Source organism: Cyprinodon tularosa, unplaced genomic scaffold (genome assembly GCF_016077235.1).
Source record: "Cyprinodon tularosa strain WSP-4 unplaced genomic scaffold, ASM1607723v1 ctg44, whole genome shotgun sequence".
Taxonomy (NCBI): Eukaryota; Metazoa; Chordata; class Actinopteri; order Cyprinodontiformes; family Cyprinodontidae; genus Cyprinodon; species Cyprinodon tularosa.
In genome coordinates, this window is record NW_024039163.1 from 1,707,522 (window position 1) to 1,734,074 (window position 26,553).

Genomic DNA, 26,553 nt, shown 5'->3' on the forward strand with positions numbered 1-26,553 from the left:
TGCAATAGTATCACATCCGACAGCGGAAGGGATGAGGTTACATCCTAAGCATTTACAAATGACAAACATGTCTTCTCAGTCATGCATACAATATTGACCTCCTGCCAAACTGAGTCAACAGCCTTGGGCCTACAAGTTAATGCAGCGCCTACCTGTCAGGGGGAACACATTGCACTCAAGTGGAAACGCATTCAGCCCCAGTGCTAACACATGCATGCAAGTCCCTGACACAGGTGACTCTGTCACTCAGGAAAAAAAAAGTATCCCCTGTCTAGAACATCTTGCATTGACTGAAAACATTTGACATTATTTTTCAGTAAAAGGAAAGAAAAACATAAGGGTTGAAAAGAAAAAATGATGTGTTAATGTAAAAGCACACTGCTTTGTATTCAGACAGAGGTTTAATGTTTGGCATGCATAGACACAATACATGCACATGATAAGAAGAGGATAGAAAGACAGACAGGAGCTGAGATGAAGACCCAGACAGTGATGATAGAGGCAGTGAAATCGGTGCACCTCAACAGCAGCTGGCCCAGATGTTGATTTAAGAAAAAAAAAAAAGCCTTTTTTTTTCCAGAGGCATATATCCACAGACAGCCTGTCCTCCCCGGCGTCCTCTAGCTTCAGATCCAACCGCCACACATCCTCCTTTACCTTGGTGAAACCTCCCCGTCTTCCCAATCTTCCTCTGCTTCTGAACTGCTGCTCCAGCACACAGCAACCGGCTGCAGCCAATTTTAATCCCAGAAGATGACGACCAGGTTGGGGTTGTAGGGGGGGATGGTAGATGGAGAGAGACACTGATAGATGGAGAGAGACGACGACCGTCAGGAGGAGGAAAAAAAAAAGAGGAGAAGAAGATGTGCTAGTGGGAAGCCGGGCTATAAAAGATAGAGGAAAAAAACTGCCAGCCAATTGGTGAGGCCACTTCTACAATCCTGCAGCATCCTCTATCTGCTGCTGATGTTACTACAGTGGATTGGGCATGTGCCAGGGTGTGCAAGACAAAGAGAGACAAGCTGAGACAGGAGCATCAAAATGCCCATGCATGTGAAAACATTCATAGGAGGGAATCAGCTTTTTTTGTGCACGTCTGAGTAACTGGACGGATGCTCCCTGATGTTCTTCAAACACTCTGCATCCCACCCACCACTTGCCTGCCCAGTCTGACCTTGTGTTTACGTCACACAGCAGGAAGAAATACAAGCAAAATGCAAGAGCAGCGAGGATTCTGAGGTTGCACGTAGCTGTACGCACACGGAGGACAGATGAGCTCACAGCTGCGGATGCCAGTGAAGATGCCTGTGGCAGTTTCTCAAGCGAGGTCTGGGCAAAAAACAGAAATAAACAAACACCAGCACAGAGAAACATGCTACTGATATTAGATGAGTATGCAGAACGGGTTAATTTGAAGATGTTTCACCAGTAGTGCAACAATAGTAGAAAAAAACATTTAAAAAAAACTTGTAGTTTAACATTAGAGGAGAAAAAAATATGTACAAGACATACTGTTAGGCTTTCAAAAAAACCAACCCAAATCTCAAAGAAAGAAAAGACAGTTCCATCAATCATCACTAACCTATCAAGGTAGACAGCATTTACTGCAGCTCTTGCTCAAAGACAAATACAGTAGCCCAGTCGTTTAACATTGACTCACTATAAAGTCTGTTAATCCAAAACATTCATGCAGGTAAAAAGAAATCTGTGCCACCACTTACTGACTTTTCAACAAAGTGGCCTATTTACACAGTCAGCTTCAGATTCCTCCCTTGTGTCTAACAGCAGCTGGTACAGTTGCCAAAAATGTCGCTTCATCCACCATAGATGTGAGAGGAGTGTCTGCAAGGTACTTTGTGAATGATAATTCAGTGTTTTGATGTGTAGTAGGGTTTTTATTTACAACACCTGTTATTTCTTAAGTGCATCAGCCACAGAAAACGCATTAGAAAATGTGTTAAAATCATCAAAGTTGCTTGAAAGCCACACCTTTCTGATTTTTATATAATAAACTAAGACCAATAACATATGTCACATATAACACATGGTAGTAGTGGGCTAAAGTATGTTTTCTTCTTAATTATGCACTTTGTGCTGCTACTGTGTTGTTGTGTTACAAAAAATCCTAACAAAACTTATTAAATTAAATCTATGTAACTTGACAAAACATGAGTTTGCACTGTTGCATGTGTTTAAGAAAAGACTGCAGAGTTAATGTGAGGCTCTAGTCATTTCAGCGCCCAGGGAAGACAGCTATAATTGCATGTTGTCATAAATATCTTACCGTTGATCTAACTATCATTTCATTTATGCATTTGAGTTTCCATTTTATTCAAAACATGTATTAAGGTGAGCCTATATGCAATCTTTTTTTACCTTTGCACAGTGTGCTTAAGTGTATTATTTAGTGAACAAAATATACAGCAAAACCTATGCATGCATTCACCAACTTAGAACATAGGATCCAGATAGAGCACAACAACATAATGAGACAAACTATGCAGGAGCAGAGGCACAGATGGAACAACAGCACCTCAGTTTAATGGCTGGAATCAATCAGTGTCCAGAAGCTACAATAATGATGGTAAAATTCAGTACATCTAACCAGATTAGAGAGGGGAGCTGCTGTCACTCACTATGCTCACGAGGCACATTTAACTCATTAAAAAGCTGAGTTTAAGTGAATATCATTCAGAAATGACTCAGAGTCTCTACATTTGATTGGAAAGTACAATAATGTGCCAGACTGTTAATTTAAAAGCTCCACTTCAGCATCGCTCCCAGCTGAACAAAACAGGGACTATTAGGCACATGCAAAGACAACATATAGGAAAAATACATTAGGAATAATACTGTAGGTTGAATTTAAATGTAAGAAATATTCCAGATTTTATATTTCACTTTCGTTTTATGTTACATTTCAATCCCATTTTAAATTGGTTATTCAAAATAAGTACATATCTAAGTGACAGTGATTTTATAATCTTCCTAAATAGTTTTTAAAATGAGAAACGCATAAACTAAGCATGTCATTTTCCCTGCAGAAAATTCTACTTGCTTTCAGTGATAACAAATTTGCTGTCTCACCACCAAAGATGTCCTCGGTTTTGAAAATGACAAACTTAGCTTTTTCACTTTTCAAAAGCAAAAAAAGTTTGAAGGAAAGGGAAAGGGGGAAAAAAAACACAAGGATCCTCCAGGATTTAGCAGGACCAAACCTTCAATACAATGTGGATGTTAAGCTTTAATGCTGAATTTAAAAAAAAGTTTGAAAGAAGAAAGGAGAGGTTGGTTATCCTTCATTTCACTGTCAAACACTCCTTTAGTATTACAGAATAACAATAATTTATGTATAGTAATGTAAAGAACACTAGCTCTGTGAGGGACCGAGCCAAAAAATCAGAGAAGCATAGGAAAGTCATTGATGATAAAATGATAACAAATTTATTTAGCAAAAATAGAGTTCAAAAGTTCAAACAAGACTGGGCCCATCAAGGAAAACAAATGACAAAAATCAGCATAATCCAAACCTGACACAGGAAAAGACCTACCTAACTGACACACAAAGGAAACATATATATATATACTGGTTGATCAGACCATTTTGAAACAAGAGGGAAACTAAAAATACCTTTTCCTAAACAAAACTACAACAAAAGACCAAACTAATCAGCATCATACTAAACCAGCAACCTATGAAGAAGAGGACTTAAATATTAAACTTTCCAAGTGTTATTATGGAAAACAAAACCAAATACAGAAACCTAAACCCTTTCTACACCCCTTCTAAATGTAAGTGGAAGAGTCCAACTAGGCCTCCATGTCAATGAGGAGATCTTTTGCAGCTGGGGACTGGGGTCTCCTTTCCTTTACTGGCTTCACTCATGACAGCCTCCCAGGAACTGGCAACTCAAATGAAAACTATATTAATGTACAGAAAACCAAACTGCAAGAAATGACAAAATGAGTCAACTAATTGTGTGCACCCAAATAGTTAACCAATGCCAAATCAAAGTAGAAAAAAATGAAATACAGTACAATAAAATAGAAGAATTAATGAAAGAATTACCAGACCACTTGTTGTGTGGGTGCACATGCGGCCATCACAAGCTCTTTGTTCAACTCCCTCTAGTGGTCTGGAGCACTTCCGTTTTTTTAGAGAGCGTTTTCAGTCGTTTTTCCTATTTGCATCATTTTCTATCTTAAATTGCAGATTTGTTTTGCCTTTTTCCATCTCAAATTGGCGATGCGATGTGTTTAGAAACAAACATTCAATTGGCTCAGATGGTTAGATGGTTGGGTCAATTATTCATAAATATTATGAACAAACTTTTAAAAATAAGACAACTAATTTGATCCAATTGTACAATTCCTCTAAAATCAGTATTAATTAAGGGGGATTAGGTTACAAATATATGTTTTGTTATATTTTATAGATGTTAAATGTAGGTAAAAAAAAACTCTGTGGGGTACAAAAATTGGGATAAAGAAGTATAAACTTTTTACCCTCGCTCTAAGTCAGATATTATTTATCAGTAATGTTGGAAATAATACTAATATCAGAACTAAGTAACACACACAAAACTTTACATTTCAAATATGACAAAAAATGATTATTTTTCCAGCTTTCTAAAATTAATATAATAACAACTGTGCAATGTAAACTAATTAATCAAGTTTAGTGAATTTCCATCTATATGTGGGTGCTTATATTAAATGTAGACAATTATGACAATTATTAGTTTAATAGCAGTAATTTTGCTTGATTAATAAACCATTGCTCCATTAATGTTTGCATTTTGTGGTGTACAAAAGATATTGTCCTGAAATATTTGTACAATTTTTAATATTCAGCCTCGGTCTTGGTCTTAACTCCACCCTTGCTTAACAACACACAATGTCTACTACTATTGTGATGAACAATCAGAGAAATTACAGATGAGGTATTTGCTTTCACAAAGTACCAGGCAGATGCTTTACACTAATACCAATAGGATTTGTATATTCAAACATTTGCAGTGAAACCACTTATCTTAAGTAGGACATAGACTGCATGCTTATTGTAACTCTGCAACGATAAGATGCTACTTGAATGCAACCATCTTTCTGATGTGTGTTTGTTGACAGTGTGGTGGATATATTCTGGTCCAACTGGACTTCTACGAGTCCACCATAAATGCTGCTGCAACAAAGGTTAACTCAGTTTAGAAAGTTATTTACTATTCTGAATTGGCCTTTTACAAGTCCCAACCTAAATCCCACTGAGCATCTTTGTGAGCTAAATCATGTTGACTGCAGAAGGCCCCCTTTAAACCTGAGATAATTGGAGCAGTTTGCTCATGAACAGTGGACCAAAACACCTCCTAAGAGGAGCTGAAGACTCATTGACACTTATAGAAATCATTGGATCGCACTGAGTCAATGCAATCAACTGGTTTTCCTTAGATAGAAAACTTTGTATCAATGTGACTGTATGATCTGATTGAACTGTAAAGTGCCTTGAGATGACATGTGTTGTGAATTTGGCGCTATATAAATAAACTGAATTGAATTGAATTGAAATTGAATTGATTGCCTCAAAAGGTTAAGATCAACATCATTTTATCCAGGCCTTTTTCATAAGTTTATTTTTAAAGGCATTCCATTGAAGCAGGGTTGAAAAACAAGGTCTGACTTTAATTTGTTAATTTTCATGGAATTTGTATTTATTACTACTTTTATCAAATTCAAGTTGTTTCTGTGACCATTGTGTGTTTTCCTTTCATCAAAAGGCGGGGTACCAGCAAATCTGTTCACACGTGAAGAACAAAAATAACGTTCTATAATAAAAATGAATCACATGAATTGCTCGTAGCATCATAGTTTGTTTCTAAAGCAAAAAAATTCAACGTGAAAAATGACAGTCCTCAACCAACACTTAAACCATCAAAGTCCTCCTCGGTTGGTCAATACAAAGTAGTTGCTAAGCTAACAATAGCATCTATTCTGTTTTAATATGACTTGATGATAATTCCACCCATTGTGTTTGTGTATTTTTCAAATGCATTTCCGGTTATTTGTGTGTGGATGAAGCTTAGAAATGTTTCTCTTTCGATTCATAAACATTGCACTTTGCTTTGAACATTTTACAATTTAATAACTGTCATTTTTGCTGTGAAGTCCTTTATATCTGAGAACATCTGAGCACCCTGTGCAGAGCTGGTCAATTGAATAAGAGTAGGAGCTATAACGTTTTCTAAAACTGCAAATGACTCCACCACATCACAGAATTAAGAACTAATTTAAATTTATATTTCATTATTGTGTTATTCTTATAAAATCCACAACCAGAGAACTATCTAATGCATCTACGAACAAAACAATCAAAACTGCCATAATAGTCACCAAAGAAATGTAGATGAATAATTTATAATCCTAATAATTTTCTCCTAGACTTAAAGCTTTACAACTTGTTAGATGACACATATTTCCAAACAGTTCTTCAGGCAAACAGGTGTGTGAATGCATACTAAACTAGGGTTTGTATGGAGAATTTATATGCAGGAACCAACAGGAGCCATTTTGTTTGATTCGGGTAGACATAATTAGATCTGACATATCCACTCTACCAGCAGGCCAAGACAGGAGAGCAACACCCTCCCTGCACACTGATTTACTGTGCTTGTCTGCTAACAACATTTCTTCACCAAACTCTTAAATGCAAATAACCCTGTAGTGATGCTTCAGGTATTCATTCATTCAACTCTTAGCCTTATTATACATCCACTTATTTATATTCAGACTCACTGTGATAAACCGACCAGCTCAATTATTCCCCAAGATACGAACATGAACAAACAACCAAAGTGAGTAAAGTGAGGGCTGTTAGAGGTTGGGATCTGAGCTGATGGCTGATGGTTGGGGGCGTGCAGGCAGAGGAGATGTGAGACGGTGTTATTCCTGAGTGGTTGTCATGGAGAACGAAACCCACAGCGGCTTCATAATCAATAACTTTCACCTATTTGTACTTGTCGTTCTGATTACAAAGAAGTATAAAGGCACACAGATATTCATTTTCTGAAACAAAAAGCATAAAAATGTAAACTGAAAAATACATCTGTCAATAAATGATAAACAAAAGTGTTAGATAATGAATTAATTACATTTTTGACTACATTTCTAATAGTTGCATTTGTCATTATGCCCTGTCATTTGAGTCATGACAACAACAAAACAACCTTAAAGGACTTCTGCTTAGTTTGTCTGAAAATGTTTGGACAAATGTTCAGTCAATTATGGCGGCCTGCACTAGAGTATGAAGTTACATCATAAATCAAATGGCCAAACATGAAACACAAAAAAAACAGACCTCACTAACTTAGGAGAATGACAGGGAGTCAATCATCCTCATCTAAGTTGGAGTCTGCTTAAGAGGATGGGCCTTTAGGTGCTTAAAAACAGCTGCATTACCACAGGTTGCTCTATCTGATCTACAAACTTAACTAATAACATTTAAATAGCACAATGCAAGATCTCTAAATAAATAGGTTATATTATCAAATTAAAGCAAGTTAGTGTTTTACCACAATTACAGTTTTCTGGGTGTTTACTTCAGATTATTGAAGTGTAAGAACTAAGAGCTGCTTTTCCTTATATTCGGTTCTCGTTGTGGGTTTGCAGAGTAGATTTTAACAAGAAGATCTGAGAGGTCCTGACAACAAGTCTATAATATATTGTGAAGCTAGGCCATTCAGTGATTTATGGACTAATACATTATTCAAATTATTTTAAATTTAATTCTTTGAGATACTGGGAGCCAGTGGTCAACTGCAGCTTTTTACTCAGACCTCTGAAGACACTGTTGCAGCAATCTAATGTCAGATGACAACTTCAAGATGGCTCCACCTGAAATGCAAGTCAGTTTAGGCAAAGCTCTGACAAATGCAGAATAGTTTTAACAGCGACAGAGAAGCATAGAATTACCTAAGGCGTTTAATGAGACATTTTACCTGATCAGCAAACCTACTAATCAGCAAACGACACTAATTTTTCTACATTGTCAATAAATTATTATTCATTTAAGTCAGTAAATTGTTATTTCAAGGGGGAACAATTGACATTTAAGCCCACACTTGCTACAGACAGAGGAAAAGCAGGGGACACAATCAGGCCGACTTTGAGTGAAATTGTGTTTGACACCTTTTGCGGTTACAAATAGCGGGTGAGGGAATACATTACATAAGCGAGAGGGGGGGAAATCTTAAGTATGTTTTTATTACATGAATGATTAGGCTGTGTATAATTATTTGTATCCAATGCCAGTACATCGCCTTTGATGCATTTTATTTCAACATGTGTTTGTCATGAACACAGCAAGGCAAGCTTTCTTCTAGCTAAACATAAGCAAAATTATAACATTATGGCAGAATTATTTGTCACCTTCGCACAAATGTGCTCCCAGTTATTACTGTAATGTTCAGCTGTCAAAGCAGGCCTGTCCCTCTTTTGCATTTTTTCCAAGACCCCTTTTTCAGTTGTTGAAATATAACCAACTGTTCCACCCCCTAAATACTTTATGTTAAGCATGTCTGAATTGCATGCTCCCCACTAATAACATTTAACCACTTATCAGATGTCTTTAACAAAATTCCCATGTCCCCTACACCTTCCTAAAGCAAAATCCTATGAAGGTTTACGGAGGGAGGACACTGCTGGTTCTGCAGGGGAGGGCCGTTTCACTTGGGGCAAATCGTCATCACTGATTGGTCAGTTGCTGACGAGCCTCCAGAATTGATTGACAGGTGGTGTCAGATCAATTGTATTAAAGATAAACACATTCATTAGTTTTTCCAAGCTTCTGCTGTCCTTTAATCGTGGAGATGTTCTTTCAGTGATAGATGGCTGACTTTGTCACTATCTTTATGTGCCTCTGAAGGTTAAAGTCTGAGTCCATCACTATACTCAGTTTTGGAGCCTGATTGGTGGTCTCTAAATGTATTAACTGAAGCTGTTGTTTTGATTCAGCTGAAGTAAATTTGGGTTCATAGTCACCTGGCAACATAATGTACAGTTGTGTGTCATCTGCGTAGCTCTGGTAATTTATGTTTTTATTTATTAAGTTCAGAGTTAGGGAGGAGTATGTAGATATTGAATAGGAAGGGCCCTATGATGGATATTTGTGGTCTATGATGTAAAGTTACCTACTGGCACAAAAAAACATTTCTGTCAAGTAGAATTTAAACCAATCCAGTGCTGTACCAGAAAGGCAGAGCAAGTCCTCCAGGTGTTTTGATTAAATAGAGTGTTAAATGCAGCACTAATGTCCAATAATAACATCCCTTGGGTTCTTCCACAGTCTGCTTTTATATAAATGGTACTGAACCTCTAAGCCCTTGCTTCACCAAGATAGATCAGACTGGTGCATGCTATAGGAGCAGATTAAACCTCTATCCATTTACTCGTTTTTCTTTTATTCTAACACAACCTGTCAAAAACACAACAAAAACTCCTCCACCTGAGGCAAAGATGGACTCTTGAACCAGAAAGAACCTTGTATCTTTTTTCCAGCATAGAGCAATAGATAAGCTCTGTAATATTACCATTTTTACAGGGATTATATGCATTTGTAAAGCATTATGTGAGGTTTATATTTAAGGTTAAAGATAAGGCATCCTTCTTCCATCAAGGTCAGCTCTGTTCTTGACTATAGAGCTTGTGTACAGCTTGAACACTCTCTACATTTCTTCCAGGAAAATTTCCTTTAAATCAGCCTTGAATGAATCAGCTTTTAATATTTAAATGTTTTCCCCTAGTAGGTTGGATCTTGTATAAAAGGAGTTTCAAGCTATCATGACAGTTTCCTTTGAAATTTCAAACCTTTCTGGTTCCAAGGCTCAGCTGCATTTTATGTAATTTTCTAACTCAACCGAGTTGTTGATGTGACAACTTTCTAATGTCTCTGATAGATTTACTGGTCAGTGCTCTCACTTTTAGTTTCCTTTATGGTTGCTTGCTCTGGGTTTACACACCAGTCAGTCAGCAGATGCCACTGCTGGAGGGTGGGATTTTTTTTCTGATATCACTCTTTTTTACTTTCCCAAATGTAATTTAGAATTTTTGAGCTGCTGTTAACTTTTTACAGGTTTCTTTTCTTATATAAAGAATTACTACACAGTTGAAGCTGTGTATTTGATAGCATTAGCATCCCATAAAGACCAAGTAGTTTAAATACTAAAACCTCAAAATTGACAGAGCTGAGTTCTACATCAGGACTAAAGAACACAACATAAACACACTGCAGTAGGGAATAGAATTATGACCATTCGAGGTAATTACAGCTTTATGGTCCCCATGTTCCCCCAACCTGTCAATTTTTGGGCTCCACTGGGTTCCTGTATATTTGCTAGGTGTTACTGCACCTTAATCGGACCAGCAGATATTTGTTTTGATCCTGTAAAGTCTGAGGTGGTGTCTCCTTGCTAGTGAACACCCCACAGGTGATCAAATGGAAGGTATAGCAAATTTCGAGGCCAAGTCAGCTTCACAATAATTTCTCTTGTTTAACTTTACCATTTACTGGACAATTTTGCTCTAAAGCTGGGTGCATTAATGAAACAGGGAACATGGGCTGCAATCATACCCTGTTACAAATTAAGACAACTTCCACATTCATGGCTATAGATTTCCCAGCAGAACATTTCCCAGAACGTGTTGTGCCCCACTGTGCTTCCCAGCTGCATGTTCTCTTCAATAAGTCACTCAAACGCACAGAGAAATCAATTTTATGGAAAATGAGATTTACTAGATTTGGCCACTTTTTTTTATTACCAAGAGGTCCACTTCTGATTCCCATTGGGGATGCTTTTGGTGTGGAACAGACTGTCCATCTTTGCCTCATACACAACAAACTGCAGTCCACTGAGAATTAACTTCAGTGTAAAACATATTCGGCTAACTGGACCCCCACAAAATGGTGAACATAGGCCAGATGGGAAACACAGTCCCTCCAGGGCACCCTGTGTCTTCCTCTGGGTTTCTTCAGGAGACATTCTAACAAAATGACCAACTGGCTCCTCTCGACATGGAGAAGCATCTGCGCTTCTCTGAGTTCAATCACAGATGGACAAGTTTCTCACCCTATCTCTAAAGCTTGGTTTATGCTTGACTTCCGTGAGGTCCGTGCGGCTAAATTGCGTCATTTCGGGCTTCCACGCCCTATTACCGTTGCTCTCATGTTAAAATAAGAGGCCTTAAAGGTGTAAATAGCTCCTCGTCCGCACAGAGGCCCAAAATTACGTAGTTGGCTGCATGGACCTCGCAAACGCGTCAAGCATATCCCCAATCTTAGGGGGAAACCCAGACACCCTGCAAAGTAAACCTAAATTCTCAAATGGAATCTGTGATCTCAATCGTTTAGTCATGACCAAAAACTCATGACAGTAGATGAGGGTAAGAATATGGACCAACAGATAAATCAAGAGCTTCGCATTTTTATGAACATGAACACAAAATTGTATTCAAATGCATTTATAAAGCACATTAAAAAACAGTAAATTTACTCAAATTACTGTACAAAAGACATAGGTAGAGAAACTAATATAAAAACTCTCATTAAATACAACAAAGCATCATAACTCACTTGGGGCTAAATGCTATTGAGAAACAATGCAGTTTTTAAAGACTTAAAAACAGGAAGAAAAGTTGAGGGTCTAATATTTATCTAGAAACAACAGTTGGAGGCTTGATTTCAGCTGTTTTTATAAGCTTTCTCTATTTTTTACTGTACCATCCTTGCACCAGCATTTGAGGGATAGGATGTGCTTTCTAGCAACACATTTCTAAATCCAAACCACGAATGCAAATAATCCATCTTGGTTTGATATGGATTTGAACCATCTAAAACTTTTAACTTGTGGAATATCATTGAAGGAAACCTCAGTTGTAATCTGCATTTGGCTATCATTTAGCTATGGATGAGGTCCCACCTTATAGTGTTGTTACAGCAGGAGGTAGGATCTATTACTAATGGTAAATGACTATCTTAATCATAAAGGCCCTATATTGATCCACATACCAGTCTTAATGATGATATCCCTGCTTGCCTTTCTCTGCAGCACCATAAACCAAGATCAGACACATATTGACAACCTCACAGCAACAACGAACAAAAAACACACCTACACTACAAATGAGACAGCAAGATTAAAGATGAAAGGTTAGAAGAACTATCCCTCCTCCCTCAGCAGGTAAATGAATTCCTCATTTCACTTTAAATCACACATCCACAATGATGTGATAAGTACTGATGGACTCAGGTGTGTGCTTGTCGGCGTATTGGTGTTTGTTGCAGCCTTTGTAGATGAGGCTATACTGTGGTGTTTGTCATTCCTGATTGCTCTCTTCAACTCGAGCAGAGCACTTCAGACTCCATCAGAAATAACATGCAGGATGCATCTAAATGAAAACAGCTCCACTGATAGAGGGGAGAGGGTGGAGTAAAGTAAAACAATATGCCTGGATCATTCATTGTGATAAAGGAGCAAGAAATAATAATAACAAAGAGAAAATGGGGGACAACAAAATACGAAGGACTCTTAAGGGCAACACCGAATCATAAGACAAAGGCGTTCATAAACTGTTTTTAATTCAGCAATGGTGCGTTTCCAGTAAATACAAATAAATTCTGACTGGGGCAACCTGATGAGGATTAGAACCCTGTAGGGATGTAATGATACTCTTATAAAACCTGTCTAATCCTTCCAGTTTCTTTAGAATACAAGGAAGCAGAATCACATGATTTGACTTTTCATTTTATGACAATTTTTTTATAGGATGTGTAAATAGTCTTTGAAAAAGAAAGCCATGGTCATATGCCAAGGCAGTAGCCGCCAACACACCGACCTAATCTAAGGAGCTGTGAGCTCCATGGAACATCAGGTGGTTTCTTTCCTTGATTCCAGAGGGATCAAGTGGGACCTGGACCATATTGAGGCACGTCACCCTCTGACCAAGAGGAATGACACTGATCCAACTGTGATTATGTGGTTCATTAGCAGAAAGAAGCTACAGTAATAAAACAAGGAAATAAGTTAAACAGGTCAAATGTTTATCTGAATGAGGATTTGACATGGAGGAAATTGCACGTAAAACCAGGTGGATGAGTAAAAACAACTGCAATGTTTTCATAAAACTGAACGGGATCCCAGAAGAGACAAAGTTGCTGGTTTTTAGGAGTCTGGAAGAGATTGCAAAGTGTTACTAAAATGAAAAATAATAGTAAAATTAATCTCAGTCCACTCACACAATGACATCCAATCTCCTAAAGTAAACAATAAAGATTCTCTTTCAAAGACTTTAAGTACCTGGAGATGAACCAAGCAGACAGCAGTATCTATGATTGGGGGAATGATTTGGACCCAGTTTCTATCCATTTGTCAGACATTAACATCGACTGCTGGTACCAAGTTGGGTGTAGTGCGATCAACACTGAAAATAAACTGTCAATTATACAATTTAATTGTACATGTACGCTAATTTCAGTAGTATATCTACAGCAGTTCACACCTTCATTTAGTGTAGTGGAGATAAAGACGTGGTTTAATGATGAGAAAGGACTGACAACTTTCTACTGGAAGGTTATAATTATACTAACAGGAAAAAAAAATAAAGCAGGGGGAGGAGTGGCATATACATTAGCAAAAATATCAAATCCAGAGTGCTTGGAAAAATGCAGATAGCCGTTGATTATGTACTTTATATATTTTTAGTTTTAATTTATTTGTGGGGGGGGGGATCATAGTAACTTATGTATACTGTATATAGATCACCTAGGTCATGCATTGATTTATTTATAGGATGGATGGAGAAAACCTTTTCAAATACAAGGAAAACACGGTTAATTAGTGAAGATTATAACATCAACATTATCATTCTGCTCCTGACGAATTGTTGAGCAGTATGTATAGTATAGTATAGTATGAGTATCTAAAGTAAAAACATGATTGGAAAACAAAAAAAGTGAAATATGATGTTTGGGCAACAAGGATAAAAAGAAACCATTCTTTAATATCAATGACACAGAAATTAAAGAAGAGACCGAAACTGAATTTTTGGGAAGTTGATCCTGAACATGGAGAAGACAAAGGAGATTCTAATAAGGCATTATAGATATAGTATTTCTGCCTGGTTATGTTTGGAGTTTAACCCTGGGGTAACTGCTTTAAGAGCTCACTTTATCAAGCAAGCAATAAGAATTATCAACAAAGCCGTCTACCATGATCACACAAATATTTGTTCCTACAGTATAAATTCCTAAAACTATTTGTTAAACCATTCAACTTTAAAAAAAACTTTATATAGAGAAAAGGCTACAGCCTGAGGGGATGTGGTAAACTTAAAGTACAACCTGACTCTGGAACAGTTTAGAAACTCATCTTAAACAAACCTCATCCATTTACTAGTTCAAAACTAAATTCAAAGATATATATTAAGCAAAGTAGAGTGCAGGGGAAGTATGCTGACAACCCTGTGAATAAACAGATAACACCTGTGATATTTATCAGGTTAACCAGGTGGTATGGTTATCACCATTGCTGGTATGTGTAACTATAGCAAACTATTGTCTTCAATAAGTGGATTATCCTTGTGGTATTGCTCTCACCATTGCTGGTATGGAAACATGTGCAATTCGCTGTAATACAATTATATAATTGATAGATGTTCTATGCATTTTCATACAAACACATTTATCGTTTTTTGTTTTTTTTTAGGTTTGAAGGATTGATTTGTGTGGGAAGCTACCTATTGATTCCATGATGTGTATGTGCATACTGTATGTGTAGGTATGTGCGTATGTATGCTTATGCAGGTGTGTATAGTGGATGTACATATATATGTATGTGCATAGGTGTGTATTTCAACATATGCACGTATACTGTACACAGCTGTGCCTGAAAGTTTACGTATCCTCCTGTTAAAGAAAAAGATAAATTCACACTAGTAATTCAAATAACACACAACAGAAAAAGTAATATTAAACAATACTATATGATAATTCTGTCAAATAAAATATTAATGTTGAATTTTTGTTTAAAAAATAATTCTAACAAAGAAATGTTGCCAGACAGATGAAAGTGAATTTCTTGTACAGGCAGATAATACATGTATGCATGTCTGTGTATGTTTATATAAATATATAGTTCTTTTTTGGGGTGGGTGGGTGTAATATATTATTATATATTATTATTATAATTCAGAATTTTCTCCACTTTTTCAAGCACTAAAAGGAAATTAGTTTGATTATGAGTTTTCTTGAGATCACAGTGTAAATTCTGTTTGATTATCATTCCTGTTCAAAACAAATAAAATGAATGAATGAACGAATGAATGAATGAATGAATGAATGAATGAATGAATGAATGAATGAATGAATGAATGAATGAATGAATGAATGAATGAATTACAATGTAAAACATTCACATGAATCCTAAGTATACATATCCAGCAGAAAAGTAATGTGGCTTTAGCATATTTCATTAAAAAAAACATCGAAAACCCCATGAAATATTCATTCCTTTCAAAAGAAATGCTCTTATACTTTACCTTAGAAGCCAGAAAAAGTACTCTGCAGCTGGTATACATGTATTACTATTACTATACACTTGTACTTCCCTGGTATGGGAGGGTTCTCGCCTCACTGAGCAGAGAATGAAACAATCTGAACCACATGGTCAGCAAGTTAACCCCTCACTAGTAAGTGTATCTTCTTGATCTACATAAACATACTTTGCAGAGAAAAGCATGGAGTTCAGGTTAAAAATGACCCAACAGATCCCTTGAAATCCTCCTTTAAGCTGCAGCCATCTGGTAGGAGGCTGATGGTCCAATTAACAAAAACAAACTGCTATAAAACCTCGTTTGTTCCCTCAGCTATGTTTATTCTGAACAAGACACACTTCAAACAGATCCCTTTATTCTTTTTAAATGGTAAAATGTTTGTTATAACATATGCATCTTAACATTATAATCCTGCTGCTTTAAACTATCTTTTTTTTTATTTCTTTGTTTTAAATTGTGTACATTAACAGGTTATACAGCAGGGGGAGGGAAAAATAGAAATTAACCAAAAAATAAGCCTGTGAAAGGTAAGATTGAGTTTCATGTCATGAAAACCTTCAAGGTGTCTGATCCATAGCAACCTAAAATATTTATTTGTCAGTTATTGCTACTAGTGTGACGCTGCCATGAGTTCTTTAAGTTGCTTTTTTTCTTCTTTTTTGACCAAGGCCCAGGTAGGTTTGCACAGATTTTGTTTACCTTGGTTACTGAAATCAACAAGGGAAAAAAATCATTCATGATTCCAAAGGTCATTAATTTTTTCTAATATTGTGTTTGATCATCTGTAATATCTAGCATGACAAAATTATTCAAAAACATGTTATAATAAAACAAATGCTAAAGCTCAGCACTGCTAATACAATCCTTTTGTGGTTGTAAAACTTGAGATAAACAGATCACTCAGCAAGAAATTTATGTTTTAAGATGAAAATCGGCGCAAATACATCTCTGATTTATTTGAATGCATTTCTGTCCAGACTTAGAGTGACGAAAGAAACTGACATTTTAAACTGGAGCACTTATCCTTCCTTTAATGGAGATTATGCTGACAACTAACTGTGTATGGTGCTCATAGGAGATGATTATGGATGACTGAGACTTGTTTAAAATTGTCAGGTGGTCTTTAATGTGATTGACGAGTTCTAGATACCCAAATAAAAATGGTAAATAAAAGTTTATGCTCATTTAGAAGCTTGCACCAAAACAAAACGGAACTTGTAAGCTGCAAAGATGGAATAAAATAAAATCCTCTAAATAAGCAGTGCAATAGAAAATATAATATGTTTTCTGCTAAAGTCCCTGGTTCCTGCTATTACAGATGCTGTTACTGGGAAACTGGAGGATGCTGACAGCTCAGTCATTACAGACATGAATCTATGGCCACATCTCATACAGCACAGTTGCATCAGTTCAACCACCACAGCAGGTAACACCATTTCAGACAGGCTGAACTCAGACCAGACAGCCTGGTTATAATTACAGAAGCATTCAGACTGAGGCATGATCAGCTGTTGTCATAGTTACCCTCAACTCTAATGTGAAACAAGCACTAAAGACTAAAATACTAGACTGCATTAATATCAACTTTCCCTCTGAAGTGAAATAAAGGGCCACAGACCGACTGTGAGAATGTCAGCGCAGATAAATAACTGCTTGAATTAACACATTAACTTCTCAGAGAACTCTTACGCCCTCTGCTGGAAGAAAGCAATCACTGCACCAATGGAGCATCTCTGCATGCAGGGAATCTGCATGCTATGGAGTAAAGCAAGATTAACTCAGCAAGTCACTAGAGTTTAAATCCCAATTTAAAATGGATCAAAGATTAAATTACAGTTTCAAACAAGGTAATCCGTGATTCCAGATGTTAAAAGATTCGGCCAAACTGCTAACCCCAATACTTATGCCTTTACTATACTTTAAAGTTTAGTTACATCTCAATATATTACAACACCATTGGTAATGTAATCTATTGTACTTATGCAATTTGGTATGGTAGCCAATATTTTCAAATGGTTTTGATAATTATGGCTTAGAGCTGTGGAAAAACATATTGTTTCTTAAAAATCAAGAAAAGGGAGCCTGCTGTCTTGAAAGTAGCCGACGTCTTTAAGAAGCATGTGGGCATGTTTAAGCATATTCAATTAAATTCGGTTTATTTATATAGTGCCAATTCACAACACATGTCATCTCGAGTCACTTTAGAGACAATTCAACCAGATCATGCAATCAAGTTGAAAATAAGCACTTTGCTTCTTATATACTGAGCAAATGCATATAAATAGAAAGTTGAGTGCAAAGAAAAAGTTTAGCTGGAAGAAGACTTTTAACTGTAGTAAATGATAAAAGTGCCAACACATGCAGCCAAACCCAGGAGATACGGTTAACCTGAAACACTCCTTGTGGTAAGCCACACTAATAACCCTGAGATAACACCAGATACGAAGTTCTCTTTACACAAAAAAACTAAATTGTTTATCAAGACACCAGAGGAACATAGCAAATGCAGAAAGTATAACCAACCTTGTTTTATCTACGGTCAGCTCAGTTGTCTGAAAGGTAAACCTCAAGCATTTATACTTGATGTACTTGCCTACACTGCCAGAAGTACCACAATGATGATGACAATATTGTGCTTAATTGGAAACAGGAAAATCCCCCTGACCTGAACCCCACAGAGAACCTATGAAGTGTTGTCAAGGGTTGCAGGCTAAAACACTACATCGATGCAGTAATTTGTGTAAAACAACAAAATATTAAATACGATATATGATTTCAGCAGCCTGACAGTTCTGATTAAAAAACAAATTTGTTTTCTAATACAAATTCCAAAGATTACCAAGTTTTCAAAAGCTGAAAGCCATAACTGTGATACCAGCATTTCAAAAATACAACACTTATCTTTTTCTATGTATTTTTGACTATTTGAATTGAATTACTGACATCGATTGCAGTAATTCATTAATTCTTCATGATTTTCCAATTAATGAAGCATCAGTCCATACATTACACTCCCAACACCTGTTTCAGCTCTGTATCTCATTTTTTTCAGAATCCCTCTAATTCAGCTCATAAAGCAACACAGAAGTCTAATCTGGCTAATCTACCCTCTGAATAAAAGCCATCAGCTGGAGCCATGCCAGGCTGAATAAGATATGATTTATTCTAAGTGGGAGGGATGATGATGTTGCTCCTTATCAAGGAAGTAAATCTCTAATAGGAATCTCATCCAGCAGTCTTGTCTCACACAGAGAAAATAAGAGAAGCAATGAAATGTAATTAAATAACTATAGGTACAATGCAGCAGTGGTGAAGAGTGAGATGTTTACAGTTCTATCTGTAAATCTTCTGCATATTTTTCTAAGGCTCTGGGAATAAAAGCAAGATGAGAGGCTTAGTATATAAGAAGCAAAGTGCCTATTTGCAAGCAGAGGAACTCAACAAGGTACATTTACTCAAATGCAAGCTTGAGGGCTTCCATTTCTACTCATTTCAGACTCCTGAGTAACTGTGTGCTTGGCATCTCATTTTGGAGCTGCAGTTACTTCAATTGCTAATAATGCACTGGGCTCAGAAAGACTGATGAAACACAAAACAGAACATCTTCACCACAACCAGCCAAGACTCTGCTCATGCACTCACGTACAGCAGGGAAGCCATAGTGTAAAGTAAGCAAGCAGAAGCCAGACTGGAGTGTTTAAAAATTTAAATACTCCCAGCTGCTCTTGGCTCTGCTGGTAAACACTTTGCTGCAGAAAGCATAAAACCTAAAAATCACCTCATCTGAGGATTTTTAGACCTTTTTAGAATGACCAATGAAGAACAAATGCTTCAGGCAATGAGTATGTCCTCATTTTTAGTCCAGTTTGTTGTCATGATTAGGTAAAAATGACTATTAAGAGTCTGAAAAGGAGGCAGGACTTCTGTTTTGAAGCAGGTTCTTTTTCTTTTTTTTTCTAAAACCAATCTGGAATTCAGTCAACAGTCAAATGAAATATGGATGATATTGAACAGTTTTAGGATAGAATCAATAAGGTTGAACCTTTTCATTTGTTTTTGTTTTTAATGAATAGTCTTTTGTTGTTTTGGGGGTTGTTTTTCGGTTTGACTGTGGTTGCTTTGGGAAAAGAGGGGTGTTGGTGCTGAGCAGACAAGTCCCCATTTCTGAGATTGTTCAGAGCAAAAACATTTTGGGAATTTGAACAATAACAAGAGCGCTTTAAAGAGATAGCTTTTTTATTCCTGAAGGAATTTAGCTAATTTTCTTTATGCATTCTGATCGTATAGGATCTCATATTAAGCAGAATTTAAATGCAGGGCAAATAAACAACCACAGTCTACTACACATCCAAGCATTAATTGTAAGTTGGATTACTGCAAACACAGAAAAAAAAACAGTCATTTGATAAGCTGTGCAGATCCAGTTTAAGGTAGAATAATGAAAAAAAATGTTTTTGTTTTTAATTTAAGTAAATATCTATTAACAATGTTCCCTCCTTTTCCCAATTCAGAATCACAAAGCAAAAATAACCATAGAGTCCATAAATGTGACAACAACACAGATCTGAAACCAGAGACAGAAGTTTCGTTTCGCCCTTCAATACTGCAACATATTTTTAGTCCATGTTGTTCCAGATGATTCAGCGTTGAAATGTTGCACACTAAGACACTCTCCTTCTGTTCCTCTTATATGGATGTGCATGTATTCACTTTACACACATTCCTTTTCCCCTCTTTCAGCATGAGCCACACAAAGGCTCTCTCATTCTGCACTCACACATATCATGAGTAATTATCAAAACATGGTGTTTATCTCAGTAGGTCCCAAAATGAATCTTTGTTTTCAGAATCTGGCTTGATCCTCTCTATTATGGGGTCACAGCAGTGGTGATCCTTCAATAAAGGGTTTTGAAGTCCACTTTCGGCATATATTTTTGGAAATATCCTTGGAAAGCAAGCTGTTTTGGGGACTTAATGCTTTTTTTGGGGGTCAAACCTTTTAAGTTGAGTCCCTATCATCTGAAATGGCTAAGTCCTGTTACGAAAACTGTGACTAAAAACTCTGATCTGCCTTCAGCTGGAGGAGTTACTTTTCAGAAGATCCGACACAGAAACATCAAATCTATGTACATTATGCAAACACATGCTGCAGCACAGTCCCAGATTGTCCACACATGCAGTGCGCCTGTGGTGTGGAGAATAACATTGACCTAATTCACGTTATTGGACTAGTTAGATATTTGGTCATTGGCTGGCTGAGCCTGAGTTTGATCCTCTGAGCCGAGCTCCAGCAGCTTCTAGCCTCAATAAAAACCATCCTCTGTCTCTGACAGAGCCCATTTCTCTGTGAGTTATTAATACCGACAGGGCAGACAGGATGTTATGCACTGATTCTTCAAGCATCTCATCAACAAAGCAACAAGAGAGATAAAAAGGTCGTCTTCTCCCCCTTCGCTCCATCTGTCCCTCAGCAGTGCTGCCATATTAAGGCGAATGGTGGGACTTGGAATGCGGAGTTAAAAAACTTCACAAGTTCAAGCAGCACCTCCTGAAGGTCTGGATGATACAGACGCCGTATGTTATCTGTGGTGCGATTTGATGCAGCAAACAAGGCCGAAGCTTTGTTTTATCTTACATAAGCTAATTCAAACTGGCAGGAGCTTTAACACAGGCGCTAGGTGACCATTTGCAAAACGACGCCTCCAAACATTGATTAGTCTGAGCTCAGCAGCTATAATTGTACATGGAGGGCCTGCCAAGCTTTTGGATGTCGTTCAGTTCTTCAAAGGACATGATGCGCTCTATGTCCCAAGAGACTGATGGACTGTGAGTGTTTATGGTCGATTAAAAAAAGAGAGAGACAAATTACGAAGAGATGGAGATAAATAGAAAAAAATACAAGAAACAGAAAAGTTTCTTTCTTAAAGCTGCAAAGACAACCCCCCACCCCCCCATTTAGGCATTTTCTTTCCAGCTTACCTCCCCCATGTAGTGTTATTTCATTCTTGCAGCCACTTTGCATACATCCATTATTTTATAAGTCCTAAAACTTACCAACACTAATTTCACAGCTCAGTGTGTCACCTATAACCCATAACTCTGGCTTTGGTCCTCACAAGGAGCCTGCGGGTCCACAATATATTTCTGGGAACTTGACTTATGCCGTCTCCAAAAGATCTCACACACAGTTTCCCCTCCTCAGACACACAAACAAGATCCACTTTAAACACCCCTGCTGACAATCAAATAGACCAACAGCCCATTTTATAGACTGTTTCAGCGCAAGCTGCACTCTATGTAAATACTACATCTCACATTTCCATTGTTTCTTCCAGGGATTTTTGTCTTCTAAAAATATTTCTGAAATTCCCTCCAATTTTCAAGGCTTTTAACATTTCTCTTCATATTTTCTCTCCGTTGTATATTTTACATCTTTGAGGGTGTCATATAAGAATGTTAATTTCTTTATTTCGATCTGTGGCATATATCTCGCATTCTGAGCTGGATTTATAAACAAAATTGAATCATGATCTCAAGGGCAAACACAGATTCTTGATATAACCCAAAAAAATACGACACAACTCTATCAGACTTTCATTTATTTCAAAACTGTAAAAGGTGGAGTAAAATACGTGATTGCTCACATCAAAACTGTTTTTAATTGTGCAGATTACCTCCAGTCAAAACTTGGATCAGGGAATAACGGTTGTGGTTAACATGGAGGGCGGCTTTAGGAAGGTAGCTGGATTTACTGTTGGCTCAGCGACCAGGGTTACTACAGCGTATTTATCTGCATGTTATGCATTTAGATACTAAGCAGCATCTTTGATACCAAAAGCTGTTGAGGACGAGGTGTCAGTAACAACAATTATACAATAATAAATGAAAAAAATCTGTATTTTATGCTGAGGATACAAATGGCTAATTTGATTTTTTTTTTTTTAAGTTGGTTTTTGAAGAAACCTTGAACTTTCCAAATGGGAGTTAGAACTTTAATAGCTTCCAATAGCTTCCCAAATTTTTTTTATTTTTTTAGTCCTATAATGCTGAAACATGGATAACCCTAGCATTAATTGCTCTAATAAGAATATTTTATTAATCTAACATAAAGTAAATTATAAGGGAGGATTTTCGGGATCTTTTGAAAAGACCCGCCCTCTCCACTTAAATAAAAACCCTCATGTACAACCCTGGACCCGCTCCCGAGAGGGAACTCCTATTGAACACAGGTGAGAGCATGCACATGCCCATTTCTCCTTGTGCACGCTCTGTTTAAAAGTTGCTGTTTGTGTCACTCATACAAGCTTACTTTGCAAATGAAGATTTGCAATTTTTCCACTATGTCAGACTTGCCACCGGTAAGTGAAAAAGGGAGCGAGCACGTAGGACGGCCTCACGTAAACATATGACCGGAATGATTGACAATTAAGAGGACCACTTATTTTGATGATCCACCCGGAAAAAGAACATCCTCCACTAAACCTTAACAAACAAAGTAAAAAACTACAGATTTCCTTTCAGTTTCATTTATTCAGAAATGTCTTGAGAACTGTCTGCAAATTCTACATTGTACTACAATTATTTTCTTCTATAAATGATTTTTCATTGTGAATAACAATAAATCAATAAAATGAGTTTAGCTTAGGCTGTTTTTTTTGTTTGATTTTTTTTTCCCTTTATTGTTCAATCTTGTCCACTTTTATTCAAGTGTAAATGTCTCATTACAGGAGTTGCTTTCTTCCACACAAAATGCACTTCCAGAAAAACATCCAGCACAGAATTCTGAAAAATGTAAAAAAAAAGTCACAGAACCGTGATATGCTTATTTTCATATTTAATGGGCCTCCCCAGAATATCTTACTGAAAGCACTGAGAAGCCGTTTGATGCAAAATGTATAAATGTTTAATAGGAAAAATGTACATGTTAAAGTCTCTATTGATGCTGTTGATGCTAATATTTTATGAATTATAGAGATATTAAAAGATAAAGTATATATGATGTTGCCATAGACCTTTATTTTTATGGTTTAGACGTAAATAGATAGAAATGTCCTTTTAACTTCCATTTCCTGCAATGTCTTTTATTTAAACCATTTAAATACTCAATGTAATGACAGTTATCGTTTATCATGAACAGTTAAAAATAAAATTAAGTTGTTTTTTTTAACGTTGAGATATACTAAAAATGAAAATGATCCACTATGTCAGTGACACTCTTTACGTTTCAAAATAATCATGATATTATAGCTTGAAGAATTTATTTCTCTTAACCGTTTCACTGGTAAAGAGCGAGCTGCCAAGCCCTCTCTGCAAACACTGTAGGCGAGAATGCCTGATCAGCGTGACGACGAGGGATGACTTGGCTCCACTTTAAATGGTAAAGGGCATGTTAACATTTTTAAATTCATGTTGTTTAGCCTGAGAAAACATTACATGTAGTTCTCATTAACCCGACTGGATGAAACGTTGCTGGGTCGCCCGCCTCTGCATCCTTTCTCTGAGGCAGAGAGAGAGAAAAATCTCATTCTGGGCAAGCATAAGGAACAAGCAGATGCATGTTAGTGGCTTTAAACCGGCATTTTTATCAAAAAGCAACTCTTACTTAGTTTATTGTTACACAATAGAATATTTTACTGTGTGCTGAGCTGAATTGTGAATCTAACGCAGTTAAAAGTTTAATGAAACTCAGTTATGAGCAGTGGATGTGGTCTGGGGCAGATGGATTGATGGCAGCAATGCACTGGCAGCGACAGCAACACAGACATGGTTAGAGAAATGACAGAGCGGCCATATGAGACAGGGTCTGCTTCTCAGAAAACATTCATGAGATGTAAGTGAGACACGTATGAATCAAGCCAAATATCACTTTTTGCATGATTGTGATGAAGGAATTGGATTCTAACATTATTATAACATTATTAAAAACTAAACAAACTCTTGATCATGCATAATAGAAGATCTTTAAAAAATGAGGGAGGCAAAAAGACAAAATTCAACTCAAAAGCAGGATTGCATCAAGAATTGACCTGTAATAACTTTTTCATTTCAGACACAACACCAATACTGCAGCTTTTACTGTTGAGACCACCAATGATATTGACCCAATATATAAACAGAAATCAAACCTACTTTAGTTATTTTGTAGTATTGAAAAGATGTCAGGTTTTTTGGCTGATATTGGAACAGATTTCAGTTATCAATATCGGATTGGGACATTTTTTTTTTTTTTTTTAAATAGGGTTTTCTCGGGCTGGGGATACCAGGAGCTCAGACTTTCAAAGAATGACAGTCTGACCCGGTGAGGAAAACACACCAATGTTTAAAAGCTGATATATCACACTACTCATTCAATGAGACAAGATGGCAGCATGAAATGCTGCCTTTTTCCCGCTTTGTTGATATTCAGCTATTCCTTTAATCAGATCACTGGTTAAGTAGCCTAAATTAACATGGCAAACAAGCTCAAACAGAATGACAGCGATCTCTGCGGACTGTAGGAGAAAGAGATGAGGGGGAAAAGGGAAGGAAATACAAAAATGTATAGCAGATAATATTAAAAATTCATATTTTGCTGACATTTTAGCTGTGTTCTGAAATATCCAACAAACGTGCAAGAAGATTATTGGCCCCAGAGTCACCAGAAGAGAAACTACTTTTTTCTTTTCTTTTTAGTTCAGATTCTCATATTCACTGGGGTGGAAAACTTTTAATGTGGTTGACGGACATTATTTTTGATTTTTCACAAATAGAGAGTGAGAGAAATGAAAAAATTGATGATTGAATGCTTAAAAATAATATTTTGTCTTAAGGCCTTCAGTTATAACCAATGCACTGTGCAACTCAGGGTTCCCACACATTGTCAGTATCAAATTCAATACCCTTTTAAGGACTTCCCAGGACCAATTTCTTCATATTCAAAGATCCAACAAGGCATCATGTACCCAATGCTACCACTGAATAGATCTTCAATAAATGATCTTTTTAAATTGCAAATTCAATAAAAATAAAAAAAAAACTCAACAGCATAGAAGTTTATGGATCAGAATCAGTTACTTACTAATAATTATATAGCTCACATTAGTGTCAAAAATATTCATTGCCTTCAACACATGGATATTTTTAGTAATTAGATAAAGCTTATTGGAGCCTTGAAGCTCTTTAGCAGCAAAATAGTTAAACTCTGGATACCTAATGTTAGCAATAAATGCTCACTGAGGCCATCTAGTGGTGAGTAAATAAATCAAGACAATATGTCTTAATTGGACATGAAAACAAGTTATCTAAAAGAAATAGCACACGGACAATTGCATCTGGCTTAAAATAAAAGTAAAGATTAATTAAAAAAGCCAAAGTGCCCTTTAACTGGTAGTTCATTTGACAGTTAGGAATAGATCTGTACATCTCAATGGAAACAGGAAGAAATTCTATATATGGGGCATTAAATTGAACATCAGGTTTTGATCTTTGATTTTCTTATTATTTTGATAATTCGAATTTTGGAAACATCTTACTTTAGACTTTGAGAATAAACAATTGACCATAATTGATCTAGCAAAGTCTAGACTCAACGTGGAGTTTATTCAAGCATCTCTTAAACTTGCACCTCTTTCTCACTTCGTAGCACACACCATTTCACACTTTTCTCCACTATGTGCTGTTCTTACACCTCTCCACAGTAAAGCTCTTCATGGCACTTCTAGAAATCTGCTTCGCTGAACCGAGCAGCCGTTTGCATGGCGCTAATGTCTGCTGCTCACGAAGAGAAACACTACTGACAGACCTGCTGTCTAACAAATAATCAAGCAGAGACGGAGGGTGACTCATTAACAGGAATCGTCTGAAAGATTTTCTTTTTATAAGTCTTGTAAGAACAAATACATCAATCATTCCTTCTCACAGCAAGTTTTGCATCTCACACAGTAAAGAAAACAAACATGGTATTTTGAAACATCCTCAGTA

The 26,553-nt window shown here is 36.7% G+C and overlaps 1 protein-coding gene across 15 annotated transcripts in view; it reads right to left on the reverse strand.

Annotated features, from left to right (window-relative positions):
• LOC119793075 (membrane-associated guanylate kinase, WW and PDZ domain-containing protein 2-like) overlaps positions 1 to 26,553 on the reverse strand; it is a 136,862-nt gene that overhangs the window by 104,413 nt on the left and 5,896 nt on the right. The window contains exon 1 of one of the 15 annotated variants that reach the window (XM_038300044.1): positions 658 to 855. The exons of 13 other annotated variants lie outside the window; for them this stretch is intronic. The gene's annotated coding sequence lies outside the window, so the exon portion shown is untranslated. One more of the 15 variants, XM_038300045.1, reaches the window with a different exon arrangement.